This window comes from Lissotriton vulgaris, chromosome 8 (genome assembly GCF_964263255.1).
Source record: "Lissotriton vulgaris chromosome 8, aLisVul1.2, whole genome shotgun sequence".
NCBI lineage: Eukaryota > Metazoa > Chordata > Amphibia > Caudata > Salamandridae > Lissotriton > Lissotriton vulgaris.
This window is the reverse complement of record NC_141696.1, coordinates 224427081-224442209: the sequence shown is the minus strand read 5'-3', so window position 1 is coordinate 224442209 and position 15129 is coordinate 224427081.

Here is a 15129-nt window from a genome sequence, read left to right as displayed (position 1 = left end):
ACAGTTGTTCCCGCGTGCAGCGTTCACGCGCAGCGATCGCGCCCCAGTCGCGCCGAAGGTGCGCCAAAGGTAAGCCCGTCTACGCCCGTCCGCGCCTGGACCGCGCCCAGCGCCAGACCCCCTGGCCCCCGCTCTGCCCAACCATCCCGCATTACATACGATGCCACCACCCTCCTAGCCCTTAACCCCGGCCGCTCCCCCAACTGCATCCAAGCCGCTCCTGGACACACCCATGGACCTTTCACATGCTACTCCTGCAAATTCTTCGGCACCGTCAACAACCCCGCTACGATCACACCTCAGATTCCCGACCCCAAACACCTACAATGCATCTTGCTCAACACCCGATCGGTCCACAGGCACGCCATTGACCTATGGAATCTACTAGACACCATCTCCCCGGACGTCGCCTTCCTCACAGAAACATGGATGAACGCCTCCTCCGCCCCTGACATCACCATTGCCATCCCAGAAGATTATAAGATCATACGCAAAGACCGTACCGGCCACACAGGAGGAGGCATCGCTATCGTCCATAAGAAATCCATCCGCATCTCAACCAGCTCAGACGTCAATCTCGCCAACTCTGAACACCTTCACTTCCAGATCCACATCGACCCCAAGACCACACTCAGAGGCACCCTCCTTTACAGGCCACCAGGACCCCGCGCACAATTTAGTGAAGACATCACGGACTTCATCACTCCACACGCGCTCCCCTCCGAGGACTACATCCTTCTGGGAGACCTCAACTTTCACCTTGAAAAGAACAACGACCGCAACACCACCACCCTTTTGGACAACCTCGCAAACCTCGGACTTAAACAACTTGTCACTACCCCCACCCACATCGCAGGTCACACACTCGACCCTATCTTCACCTCCAGCAAGCATGTTTCCTTCAGCCACACCACAGCTCTCCTTTGGACTGACCACAACTGCGTTCACTTCACCTACAACAAGCCCACATCCAACAACCACCCCCAACCCACTCTGCAAAGAAACTGGAACAAAATCACCATCGACCAGATCTTCTCATCGCTTCTTCAAAAGCCCCCCGCCCACTCCTCTAACCCAGACCAAGCAGCCACCAACCTCACCCAATGGCTATCCAACAGCGCCGACATCCTAGCACCACTGAAAAAACGACAAATCAAACTTGGCAGCAAGAAGGCCTCCTGGTTCAACGATGACCTTAAGAAATCCAAGAAACTCTGTCGCTCCCTCGAGAAGGCCTGGAAAAAATACCCAACCACCAGCACTAAGGACGCCTTCAAAAACGCCACCCGCATACACCACCAACTGATCCGAAAGGCCAAGAAAACCGCCTTCAAGGAACGACTAGATAACAACGCCCACAACAGCAAGGAACTTTTCAACATCGTCAAGGAATTTACCAATCCCTCGGCCAACTCTAACGACATCACCCCCTCTCAAGCACTCTGCGACTCACTAGCCTCATTCTTCCACAACAAAATTGCAGACATCCACAACAGCTTCGGCAACCAACCCGGAGACTAACCCTCCCAACCATCTACCGGACCTGCACCCCCCTCGAACACCCTTAATGACTGGAACCCTATCTCCACTGAGGACACCATCCGCCTGATGAACTCCATCCACTCAGGATCCCCCACAGACCCTTGTCCTCACCACATCTTCAACAAAGCAGACTCCATCATAGCTCCGCACCTCCGTGACGTCATCAACTGCTCCTTCAAATCCGCCACCTTCCCGGAAAGCTGGAAACACGCAGAACTTAGCGCCCTTCTGAAAAAACCCACAGCGGACCCCACCGAACTCAAAAACTACCGCCCCATCTCGCTCCTTCCATTCCCGGCCAAAGTCATCGAGAAAGCAGTCAACAACCAGCTCGCCGCCTTCCTCGAAGCCAACAAATCCCTCGACTCCTCACAGTCCGGCTTCCGAGCAAAACACAGCACTGAAACCGCCCTCATCACAGCAACAGACGACATTCGAACTCTACTGGACAATGGAGACACAGTCGCCCTCATCCTCCTCGACCTCTCCGCAGCCTTCGACACAGTCTGCCATAGCACCCTTCTACAACGCCTCAGAAACATCGGAATCCAATGAAAAGCACTGGAATGGATCACCTCGTTCCTCACCGGAAGAACTCAGAGAGTCCGCCTCCCACCATTCAAGTCAGACGCCACTGAAGTCATCTGCGGCGTACCGCAAGGATCCTCACTCAGCCCTACCCTCTTCAACGTATACATGAGCCCCCTCGCTACCATCGCACGCCAACACAACCTCAACATCATCTCCTACGCTGATGACACTCAACTGATCCTCTCACTCACCAAAGACCCGAACACCGCCAAAACCAACCTGCATGAAGGAATGAAAGAAGTAGCCGAATGGATGAAACACAGCCGTCTAAAACTGAACTCAGATAAAACAGAAGTCCTTATCTTAGGTACCTCCCCCTCCGCATGGGACGACTCTTGGTGGCCACAAGCCCTTGGAAAAGCACCCATCCCGACAGACCACGCACGGAACCTGGGCGTCATCCTGGATTCCTCACTTTCGATGAACAGACAAGTCAACGCCGTCTCTTCATCTTGCTTCAACATTCTTCGCATGCTCATAAAAACATTTCGTTGGATCCCCACCGAAACTAGGAAAACGGTCACCCACGCTCTGGTCACGAGCCGACTGGACTATGGAAACACCCTCTACGCCGGTACTACAGCCAAACTCCAGAAAAAACTCCAACGAATCCAAAACGCCTCAGCCAGACTCATATTAGACATCCCGCGTAAAGAACATATCTCTGATCACCTGAAAAACCTCCACTGGCTTCCCGTCAATAAGAGGATCACTTTCCGGCTCCTAACCCACGCACACAAAGCACTCTACGAAATCGGACCAGAATGCCTCAACACACGACTGTCCTTCTACACCCCCTCCCGCCAGCTACGATCAGCCAACCAGGCCCTTGCCACTGTACCCCGCATCAACAAAACCACCATGGGAGGTAGATCCTTCTCCTACCTCGCAGCTAAAACCTGGAATTCACTTCCCACTTACCTTCGCCTTACCCAGAACCACCTAGCATTCAGAAAGCAACTTAAAACGTGGATATTTGACAAGTAATTCCCCACCCCTCCTCAAGCGCCTTGAGACCCTCTGGGTATGTAGCGCGCTATATAAATTCTTTGACTTGACTTGACTTGACTTGACTTGGCAGCAGATGCAGCCTTTCATCCACGGGCTGACTTAGACAACCTCCTGGGGCTCCCCAGCCCCTGCCACCCTCAAACCAGACAGTCAATCCACAAGCAGGCCCAGGCACTCCTGGACCAGGCTCACCAGCCAATCACACGCCAGACACAAACTACACAAATATGGCAACTTCTAAAAGTGTCACTTCCACACTAGACACAGTCATGCCGCATATATCATTACGCAGCATTCAATCTCACGAGTTCGTACATATCAAACTCGCCCCTGCACTCCCCACACATCAGGAACTACCATGGGCATACATATTCCCCATTCATTCCTATGGGAGGGCAGGTCACTCACCACACATACACAGAGAGCTCAAGCACTTTACACAGTACCACAGTGAAAAAGTGAGCAGAGGCCTAAAATCACAAACACCAGGTCACAGAAACAGGCTAGGAAAAAGCAAAAAGTCTCGGGTGAACCTGCCAAAAGGGCCGGGTCCAACAATGAGGTAGCAAATGGTGCAATACAGGAGGAAAAAGTGACATGTGTGCAGGTTACAAGAGGAAAAAAGTACAATTAGAGGTATAATACTGCAATATATGGCAGACACTCAAGCATAAGAACAAACGTTACGTGGGCAATGGTGGCACTTGTGCAAGTATCTAAGCAAACCAAATGTGAGAGGTAGCAAACAGTGTGTTACAAGATAAAAGTGGCGTGTGCATGTTACAAAAGAGTACCAAACACAGGTACAAGGATAATACTGCAATAAATGGCAAACACTCCAACCACAAGAACACACTGGGAAGGCACTTCCATAGTCATGGAGAATAGAATTTTCAATAATGAGAATTCTTCCTTCAGATAGTAGAGAGGGCGTGAATTAAATTTGGAGGTGTCTTTGGAGGAGGAGAACTTTGAGGTCCATTTTGAAGGCCTGGGAGGAGGTGGTGGCCGGAGCTGAGGCAGAAGTGAGTTCCAGATTCTCACTGCATTGCCTGAAAAAGCGACGAACTCCCCAAACTAGGCGCAGTTGCTACAGAGCATTCTTTGCAATGGAATTGATGTGGGAGATTAGATTGAGATTTTTGTCGAGTATGACACCAAGGGATTTTGGCTGTCGACAATGATGGGTTTATTGTTAAGTAGATTCATCTGATCCATCCATGATTGAACCGGGGGAGGAGAAAGTGAGGAGGAGAGGAGGAGGAATTCAGTTTTGGAGGGATTCAGAATCAGTTGATGAGTTGACATCCAGTTTTGAATTGAGTCGAGAGTAGAGCTTAGGATGGCGAGATCGTGAGTGGAGGCAACCTTGAGGTAGATTTGAGTGTCATCTGCTTAGAGATGATAGTGGATCCCGAATTTACTTAGGAGATTTCCCAGTGGTTCTAAATAGAGATTGAACAATGTGGGTGCAAGTATAGAGCCTTGAGGAACACCTTGACCTACCGCCAAAGGAGATGAAAGACTGTTCGCTATTTTGATAATTTGGGATCTTACAGAGAGGAAGGAAGCAAACCATTTAAGCACAGTGCCCTCCATGCCCATTCTCTGTTGCAGAGTGTTGAGGAGAGTGGTGTGATTGACAGTGTCAAAGGCTGCAGAAAGGTCAAGGAGAATTAGAAGACAGAACCACCCCCCCCCACCCCCCGAATCGAGTATCCTCAGCGCGTCATCAACCACTTGCAGTAGGGCTGTTTCAGTGCTGCAGTTTTGGAGGAAGCCGGACTGACAATTGTCAAGAAGATCATTGTCCTTGATATGATGAGAGAGTTGTTTCGCTACACATCTTTCTGTGATCTTCGCAAGAAAGGGTAGGTTAGTGAGGGGGTGGAAGTTGTTGAGGTCATTCGCATCAGCAGTGGGTTTTTTAAGCAGAGGGGTGACCTGCCCAGTTTTGAAGGAGACAGGAAGGGAGCCTTGACAGAGGGAGAGGTTGACCAGAGTGGTCCAATAGGAAAGAGAATGGGTATAGAAGTCAATGGCAATGGCACTGGGGATGGGGTCCAGAGAATGGTTGGAGGGCTTTGTTTCGAGGATGCAATTGAGAAGAGCATCTTCAGAGATGGGGTCAAAGTTCTGCCAAATCGCTAAGGATTGGCGCTCCTCTGGAGGGGTAGGATGAGCAACCTGATCCACAAGGGATTTCACTTTTTCGTCAAAGAATATAGCAAAATCCACTGCTTTCTTGGTAGAATCCTCCAACTTGGAGGTTGGGGGAGAGCAGTTAGGAATCTTGATGAGATCGAATAGTTTTTTGGGTATATTTTTGGCTGAGTCAAGGAGGGTTCTGAAGTGCGACGCTTTCCCAAGGAAGATGTTGTACTTAGATCTTGCTGAACGAAGCGTGGCCAAATTATCGGTGGAGGGCGCTTGCCTCCATTGTTTCCCCAGGAATCTTAGCTGCTTCCTTTCTTCATAGAGGGATTTGTTGAACCAAGGTGCTGAGGGAGTGGGCCTTATCTTTTTGCTTTGGAGAGGAGCGACGTTGTTGATTTCGACTGCAAGGACTGTGAGGCATTGGGAGGTGAGTTCATCAACATCTAGGTTCGGGTCTAGCCTTGGAAGTGATAACAAAGCTGATACACAGAGGGAACCGACATCAATATTTTCAGTATCACGGAACCAGGAGGTAGCCCTCTTAGGTTGGCCAAGAGTTATAGAGTGTGATAGGTGAAGAGAGAATGGGATGAGGAGGTGGTCAGACCAGTCTACATGAATAGGGTAAGTGATAGAAAGCATGCCTGCTTTAGAAATAACACGGTCCAGGATTGAGCCCTTAGAGTGTGTAGATTCTGTGCAGTGTTGGATAAGTTTGTTTGCAGGGAGGAAGGTGGCCAGCGAGTTCGCAGAAGAGTCTTGCGGTAAGCCCCAGTGGAGATTGAAGTCACCCACGAAGGTCAGTTAGTCACTTTGCGAGTATTGGTCGCTGATGAAGTCAGTGAGTTCCTCCATAAACGCAGGGCATCTACAAGGCAGGCTTTAAATGACATGGGATCTGATGGGTGAGCGGTGGTGCAATTGAAGCTCAAGAGAAAGGCATTCAAAAGTGTGGAAGGAGCTGATAGGAAAAGCCTTAAGTTGAAGGGAGTTTCTAAAGATGACTGCAACACCTCCCCCAACGTTGTCAATTCTGTCATTCCTAAATATAGAATAGCCTGTGGGTAATAGGAGATCAAACATAGAGTGAGAAGTATCGTTGGACCAGGTCTCTGTGAGGAAGAGCATGTCAATATTGTGAAAGGTGATGGTATCAGAGATTTCAAGTTTGTGTTTTACTGCAGATCTGCAGTTGTGGAGCAGACAGCGCATCTCTGTAAAGACTGTTTTGGTGACAGGGGCACTTGGGCTTTGAAGGGTGATCGGGATATTGTACTTATACGGGGGTGCTCGGGGGGGTTTAGGTGGATGCTTGGCTCTGACAGAGGAGATGGTCGGAATAGTGTAGATAGTAGAGTTACTAGAAGATGCAGGTTGAAGAAGGGTGGCGTTCAAGGGCTTGTGTGTGTTAACGAAGTTTGCAGACGACAGGTTGAGCTTGGCTATAGTGGGGTGAGGGGGCGAGGTGCATCTTGTGGAAAGGTGAGGGTTTTCCAAAGCATTAGAGGGTTATGGAAAGGTGGAAATCTTGGAGCTTAAAAGTGAAATGGCAGCTACAAGCTGGGAGTTGGAGGTGATAAGAGAGCCTAGCTTGTTTTCCAGAGAGTGTAAGGCAGAGCACAGAAGGTTGGGTGGCTCGATGGAAACAAGAGTGGATGGAATTGGTGGTGGAAGGCAGGGAGAGGTGGGGACAGGAGGAGAGTTGGGGTATAGGGTTAAAAAGTGGGGAAAGGTGGAGGTTGAGAGTGGGAGTTGGTGAATCAGAGGTGAAGGGAGAGTTGTCTTTGTTGGTGTTGCAAGAAGGAAAGGAATTAAGGACATATTTAGGGGGAGATGGGTGCGGATCAAGGCGGTAGGGTAGAAGGAGAGGGGAGGACTATGTGGAGTCATGGGAATGTAGGAGGTTTGGGAGGAAAAAAGGGGAGGTGGTTGAATAGGTCCTGTCTGCTAGAAGGGGTGGCTGTGAGGGAACGGGCATCTGGCAGAGTGAGGGGGGTTGGAAGAAAGGGAAGTTGAAGAAAGGAAGTGGTTCTGCTGGGCCCGAGGGAGGGAAATGGAAAGGGTTACCAAAGGGGGAAAAGGGGTAGCACAACATTGCTAGAGGAATGGGAGGAAGGGGGGAGATGCAATCGGTGAGGGGGTAGAGAAGAGGGGTGAGGGAGGAATAAGGGGAGCGTAGGGAAATTTAACTGGGGGAGAAGGTTGGAGGAGAGGTGGACTAAAAAGGGTGGTGGCAGGTAGGAATATGGGGAGGAGAAGAGATTGGAGTAATGAGATGGTGCAGATTGGACAAGGAGCGTATTAGCTAGAGGTAAGGCTGAAGTGATGAAGGGGGGGCATACTGTGAAGGGGGAGGAATAAGAGAGCAGGGCACAGGGGAGGGGGAGGGAAGATTGGAGTGTAGGGGGGTCAGGGGAGGAGAAAGGGAGTAATGGGTGGAGCTAGAAGAAGAGTCAGGGGATAACCCGGTCACAGAGGAGGGGAGTAGGGAGGGGAAGAGGTGGTCAAAGAGCAGGAGACAAGTGTCTTTGCCTTGGATCATGACAGTACCGTTATTATAGAGTGAGATAGTGAGGTAGCCGTTGAAACTCGCAGAGGGGGGAATTTTTAGTTGTTTCCCATGAGGGATAGAGGAGGAGGAGGTGACGTTAAGGGAATTATATAAGCTGGTGGACCAGGAGGGGGTGTCGTGAGTGAAGAAAATGAAATCGTTTTTGAGCCTCCCAAACCGACCTTTGTAAAATTGATCACCAAAAAGGGAATCTGGGAAACGTTCAATAGTGTTATGCTTCAATCGTTTTACTGCAGCTTTAGTCTGGTCGGGAGGATAAATGACTTTGTAGCAATTAATTCCAGCCTTAACTCGAGTGGTGGCCATGTTGGGAAAATGAGGCAGAGTAGGGTTGGGGGGATATGAGAAGGGTGTGACTAGGAAAGTGGTGGTGAGGAGAAGCAAAAGGGCATAAAGGGGGCACATATTCCAGACGTTGGGTGAACAAAATCTGACTAGCAAAATCCAACTATGCACAACAACCTCGTCATCATAAGACCACCTTTAGAGGTACTCAGAACAGGGTGCGTAAGTCATACTACATGAAAAACATTTCCTAGCACCACATATACGTAAAAGGGCCTGGCGCCCTACAAACCTCGCAATCTCCGTGGCCAACTGGCCATCTCAGAGAGGGACTCAAAGGCTCTGAATCTATAATATCAAGGCTGCTGCCAAGGCAGCGGGAGTCCTAACTCAATCAGAACTGTCCCCACGGATAAAGTGGCCTAAACGGTGCTGCTGGCACTACTTGCTGCACAGCTGTTGATGGCCTAAACAGTGCAGCTGGCACTACTTGCTGCGCAGCTGTAAAAGGCCTAAACGGTGCAGCTGGTACTACTTGCTGCGCAGTTCAAAAAGGTCTAAACAATGCAGCTGGCACTACTTGCTGCACAGCTGTTATTGGCCTAAACGGTGCAGCTGGCACTACTTGCTGTGCAACTGTAAAAGGCCTAAACGGTGCAGCTGGCACTACTTGCTGCGCAGCTGTAAAAGGCCTAAATGGTGCAGCTGGCACTACTTGCTGCATAGCTGTAGATGCGGCCACTCAATGTGCCCTTTAAATAGATAGGTAGAAACGTTGCAGCTGCCCACGCTGTTGCTGCACTTGATCTATTGTCCGATGGTAATGTTTTATCAGTGGCACATTGATGATGTTAAGAGGAGAATTCCTGAACTAGATATGTGGGATACTGTCAGTTTGTCCATTCCAAGATGGCCCCAAAATGCAGAGGGTGGATCCAGCCCATTTCACTCTCTATGCACAGCCGAGCATAGAGACCAGGGAGGAGGGGGCATCCCTCTTCAGTTTCTTTGCCCACAGGACAAGATGGATGCCCAAAAGCAAAGAATATAGATGAACAAAATGGGCGACATCCCTCAATGTATACACCAGAGCTAGGGAACACCAGACCATGCGCGTGATCCTTAAATGTGCCCATAAACACAGAGTTTAACATGCGTTAATACAAGCCTAAAACATTCCTTAGTGGTGACTCCTGCCTAACAGCTATCACGCCTCCACCACCAGGATCGAGCCTTAAAGGGAAGGCGCCATTCATCAGTGCGTCTGGCATCATGCACACTGAGCATTCTGCGTTAGTCACCTCACTCGTGAATGACTGACTGTAACCGGGCCGCCATCTTAAGGTCAGGCATGCCCTGCATCTATCAGCGAAAGGCACAAATCCCACTAACTTGCCAAAAACTGGATACAGCCTACTAATGTCGCTGCGCCTCACTTGTGGGAAGTTCTGTGGGTTGGCAGCTGTCCTTCGTCACACTGTGTCCCTAGGCAGGAATCCAAGCCAAAGAGGCCGACCGCAGCTCATCCTTCCTCCTCGCTAATCTTGCAGCTTGATCATCAGTGCACTAGTCGACAACAAGCAAACAGGAGCAGGGGTATCAGCAGGCGCAACTTCCACTCTGCGCCCCTGCGGACAGTGACCAGGCCCTTCGGCTGTCAGGGCCTGATCTCTCTACTCGTGTCCGCCATTTTGCAGGGATGCCACATTGCCGTGGTCCGAGGAGCGCAACTTCCTTTCTGCATAAGATGGGACTTTGCTCTCCCCCCGGACGGGCCCCAGTCAGCCGCCGCTCCAGCCACCCGCCTGTACTCACTGCGTGCCTCCGATCTCTGCAGCAGTGCACGGCGAAGGCAGTCGCCTCAATGCCCAGCCACCATCTTGTGTGCTCTGTGCTCGGAGCCACCGGGAAGACGAACGGCGTTTTCTCCGCCGACAAGGTGCTTTCACCCCTCCACAGCCGCTCTTTATTGGCACCAGTAGTTCTGCCACCAGTTCAAGGGAACGGGCCCCCCTAGTGTATCAGGATCATTGCGGGGGGAAGCTACAGACGGAGCCCCAGAGCCTACGGTTGTTCAGAACCCCCACCCAGCAAGTCTGTGTGTTGCTCGTCCCTCTTCCTTTTTTGCAACATCTCACTCTGTGCCCTTCTTCGGCCTGTCTCTTCTTTACCCCCTATTTATCCTTGTCTTTCATTGATGTCATGTTTTCTCTCTTTGTACTCTTTTTTTTACCCCTGTGGCTTTGTCACTTCCACTGTAATCTCACTTCCCCGGTCCCTCTCCCTTTGACTTGCCTATACACCCTCTCTTTCTCCAGTACTATGCGTCCCTTCTTTTTAGCAGTTTTACAAACCGCAAGCTCGAGCCGAAGGTATTGGAGTGCTTTACATCTGCACCAGTTACAATACACAAGGACACGTTCATTTTAGTTTTTTAGACACAGAGAGATTAAATGATTTGCCCAGAAACACAGGATGGTGAGTTGACACCGAGACTCAATGTAGCCGCCCTCTGAGTTAAAGATGCACCCTTCCCACCATGGGGGTCTCACCGGGACTCCGCTTGTCTGCCTCACAGATTAGTAACCTTCCTCTGCTCGTGCTCCGATTCAATTACTATTTTCCTTTGTTTTGCATTGTCCCTGTTGGTACTTCCAAATTACTTCTTCCCACCTAACCCCCCCCTTGTCCATGTTGCTCCTTTGGTACTACCCCCTCCCATTGTCCCTGTTGCTTGTTCACTATTGTTCCTGTTGCCTTTTCTCTCCCACCCACCCACCCATTTGTCCTGTTGCCTCTTCCCTCCCACCCGCCCATTGCCCTGTTGCCTCTTTTTTGTCCTTGTTGCCTCTTCCCTCCCACCGCCCATTGTCCCTGTTGACTCTTCCCTCCCACCCGCCAATTGTCCCTGTTTCCTCTTCCCTCCCACCCGCCCATTCTCCCTGTTGCCTCTTCCCTCTCGCCCATTGACCCTGTTGCCTCTTCTTTCCCGCCCGCCCATTGGCCCTGTTCACTCTTCCCTCCCTCCCACCCATTGTCCCTGTTGCCTCTTCCCCCGCCCATTGTCCCTGTTGCCTCTTAATTGTCCCTGTTGCCTTTTTCCTCGCGCCCGCCCATTGTCCCTGTTGCCTATTCCCTCCCGCCCTATGTCCCTATTGCCTCTTCCCTCCTGCCCATTGTCCCTGTTCCCTGTTCCCTCCCACCCATTGTCCCTGTTGCCTCTTGCCTCCCACCTGCCCATTGGCCCTGTTCACTCTTCCCTCCCTCCCACCCACTGTCCCTGTTGCCTCTTCCCCCCGCCCATTGTCCCTGTTTCCTCTTAATTGTCGCTGTTGCCGCTTCCCTCACTCCCACCCACTGTCCCTGTTGCCTCTTCCCTCCCACCCACCCATTGTCCCTGTTGCCTTTTCCCTCCCACCCGCCCATTGTCTCTGTTGCCTCTTCCCTCCCACTTGCCCATTGTCCCTGTTGCCTCCTATTTGTCTCTGTTGCCTCTTCTCTCCTATCTGCCCATTGTCCCTGTTGCCTCATCCCTCCCACCCACCCATTGTCCCTGTTGACTCTTCCCTCCCGCCCGCCCATTGTCCCTGTTGCCTCTTAATTGTCCCTGTTGCCTTTTTCCTCCCGCCCGCCCATTGTCCCTGTTGCCTATTCCCTCCCGCCCTTTGTCCCTATTGCCTCTTCCCTCCTGCCAATTGTCCCTGTTGCCTCTTCCCTCCCACCCATTGTCCCTGTTGCCTCTTCCCGCCCGCCCAGTGTCCCTGTTGCCTCTTGCCTCCCACCTGCCCATTGGCCCTGTTCACTCTTCACTCCCTCCCACCCATTGTCCCTGTTGCCTCTCCCCCCCGCCCATTGTCCCTGTTTCCTCTTAATTGTCGCTGTTGCCGCTTCCCTCACTCCCACTTACTGCCCCTGTTGCCTCTTCCCTCCCACCCGCCCATTGTCCCTGTTGACTTTTCCCTCCCACCCGCCCATTGTCTCTGTTGCCTCTTCCCTCCCACTTGCCCATTGTCCCTGTTGCCTCCTATTTGTCTCTGTTGCCTCTTCTCTCCTATCTGCCCACTGTCCCTGTTGCCTCATCCCTCCCATCCACCCATTGTCCCTGTTGACTCTTCCCTCCCACCCGCCCATTGTCCCTGTTTCTTCCTTCCTCCAACTTCCCACTAGTTGTCTCTGTTGCTTCTTTGCTCCCAACTTACCCTTGTTATGTTTTTGCCTTTTCTTTCCTACCCTACTGTTGTCTGTGTTGCTTCCCGCCCACTGGCATAACACTAAACAAGCATTTGCATTGCAATAGGTCTCGCATTTACGCAAGTTTAAGTTATTGGCATTGTAAATGACACTGCCTTTTATTTATGTTTTAAAAACAAAAACAACAAGCATTTGCAATGCAATACGTCTCGCATTAGGAAAGTTTGAGCTATTGGTATTGTAAATGACAAATATTTTATTTATGTGTTGGTTTAGAAAATAGCGAAATAAATAGCTTTGTCATTTACAATGCCAATAGTTTTAACTTTCGCAAATGTGACACCTTTAGGATTTTTTAATGCAATATGTGTTGTATTTACGTGACTTAGATGTATTGATATTACAAATAACAAGGTTACCTTCTTCCACAAAGTCCAGTTGTTCAGGGGTGTCGCCGTGCACTGCCCTGCCTTCATGTTCAGAGTCATATTCAAAGCTTTCTTCTTCATGCACGGGTTCCACAAAGGACATTGTAAAATGCAAAAAATGCAGGTGAAATGGAGGAGAAGCCAGGGGGTCTACATCGTGGTGCCTGATCGGAAGCCGCCCCCCTCGGGGAGAGCACCGGCACCCCGGGACCTCGCGTGCCCCACGGAGCGGAAGCTGCTGTGCCTGGAAGCAGTCATACCGGCAGCGGGGCTGTCTGCTTGTGGTTACCTGTGCTCCGTGTCACTGACGGAGACACTAAAGCCGAGGGCCCGCCCACTCCGTCGCTAACAGCATTTTAAAACGTCTCAGACGGGGGGGCTGAAAACGATCTACGGCAGAAATCACTGCATTTAGGAAACACTGCAGGCTCGGGGAAGTCACTTCTGTGGACTGCGAGGTATCAAAATGCCAACACTACAAAATAATACGATTTAAAGGATGAAGTATGGCTAGTGATAGTGACTTTAAAATTCTGGCTCCAGCCTGGGCTGCAGAGCTAGTTCCATGTTGGTCTCTGATCAGTGGGCGCGCCTAGTCGCTTGACTGTGAAGCGGAATGTGTTTTCACTGGTTCAATGAAAACTAGGCCTCCTCTGCGCCATTAGCAGCAAGATGAACACACTTAACATGCCTGTGCATGTACTTTCCATAAGATAAATGCACCTACGCATAGTTAGTTCGCATCCCAAGAATGCAGAGAGACACATACAGGGCAGCCACCAGTCAAGCACCTTCCTGTCAGCTCCCATGGCGCGCGCTCGGCCTCTCCTGAAAGGGTCGTTAGGATACTGGTCACATACCCTGCAGCTACATGCGTGTTTGGACCATTGAGGCTTAAGAACCAACTATGTATCGAAATTGCTAAGCAACAGTCGACTTCACGACGCACATAATAGGTACTGCCACGGAGTTCAAGAAGGAGCTCGGGGCACTCCATCACTGTTAATCAGTGCCTAAAATTCAGGGAAACATACAACAAGACCCTTTGGTTGCTAAGACAGAAATATAAATAACTCTCCGGTGTCTACCTGCGCATAACCAAGACCGCCGCCTCCCACAGGATTTACGATTCACAAATCTGGAAATAAACGTTAAAGTGGACCACGGAAAATACTGGGAATAAAATCTTGTAAATGCAGTTCAGAACAGCAGGACCCAAATGTATGCAGTTAAATGGGCAAATATTTAGTGAATGAGAAGGAAGCAGAACAAGCAGCACCAAACACCTCTGTAGGGAACCATTGTCGTCACTCACCCGTGTCCGGCATTGTCTGCTTCGTGACCGAAAGCCAAGTTCAGCGTGATGCCACAGAGTGCTAGCGGAAGTCAGGCAGCCTTCGTTGGGACGTGGGCGGGTCCTGCAAAGAAACAGGAAGGAACTGCCGGGAGAACGTCCTGGAACCCTGCACGCTGAATGCTGGCTGCCGAGGGACACGCGGAAAGAGCCCGGTGAGTGGAGGGGGAGGGGGAGGGGGAGGGGGGTGTACGCGCGTGTGTCTGTGTGTGTTAGAGTGTGTCCGTGCGTTTGTCTGTCTGTGTGCGTGTGTGTCTGTTTAAGGGGGGTGCGTGTGTGTATGCAGTGTGTGTGTGCCTGTGTATGCGTGTGGCTGTGTATGTGCGCATGCGTGAGTGTGGCTGTGTGTGTGTTTGCGCACGGGAATCTGAGGCAGGAGATGGGCACGGCGCCGTGCGCGCCCACGAGGTGAATTCTGCGCTCGTGCCCATCTCGTGTCCACATTCCCAGAAACGGGTGACAATAGTTGTCGAGCAGACTAAGCAATGCTTCACATTGCTTGCGTCTAGGCTCGACCTAATAAAAGGCATTGTTATTTGCAATGTCAATAGCTCAAACTTGCGTAAATGCAAGACCTATTGCATTGCAAATGTTTGTTTCTTCATATGTTGGCCGGTGGGACCCCGAGGGATTCTAGGACAGTTCCCTCCTGCATGCTGGTATGAGTATGTTGCATGCTGGAAGCTTCATATTATTTACCTCGGCGGGCAAGTTAGCACTTTTTGATAAAGAATAGCTTGAAAAGATCTGTACTATAATTATAGTATGAAATCATTCGGAGTTCGATTATTGTCTTGAATTTACTATGATAATTTTTTTCCATACACATTTTTTCCAATCCAAGATGGCCGAACTCCTTCAGATTACATCATATCCTGCACAGATACTATGTAAGGTGAGGCTATTTTGAGCCCAATTGCCTCACAATTGTTTCTGCAAGATTGCTCACTCACTACACTCCATAGATTCTCAACCATCTCAAGTTCTTGCTAGTTTGT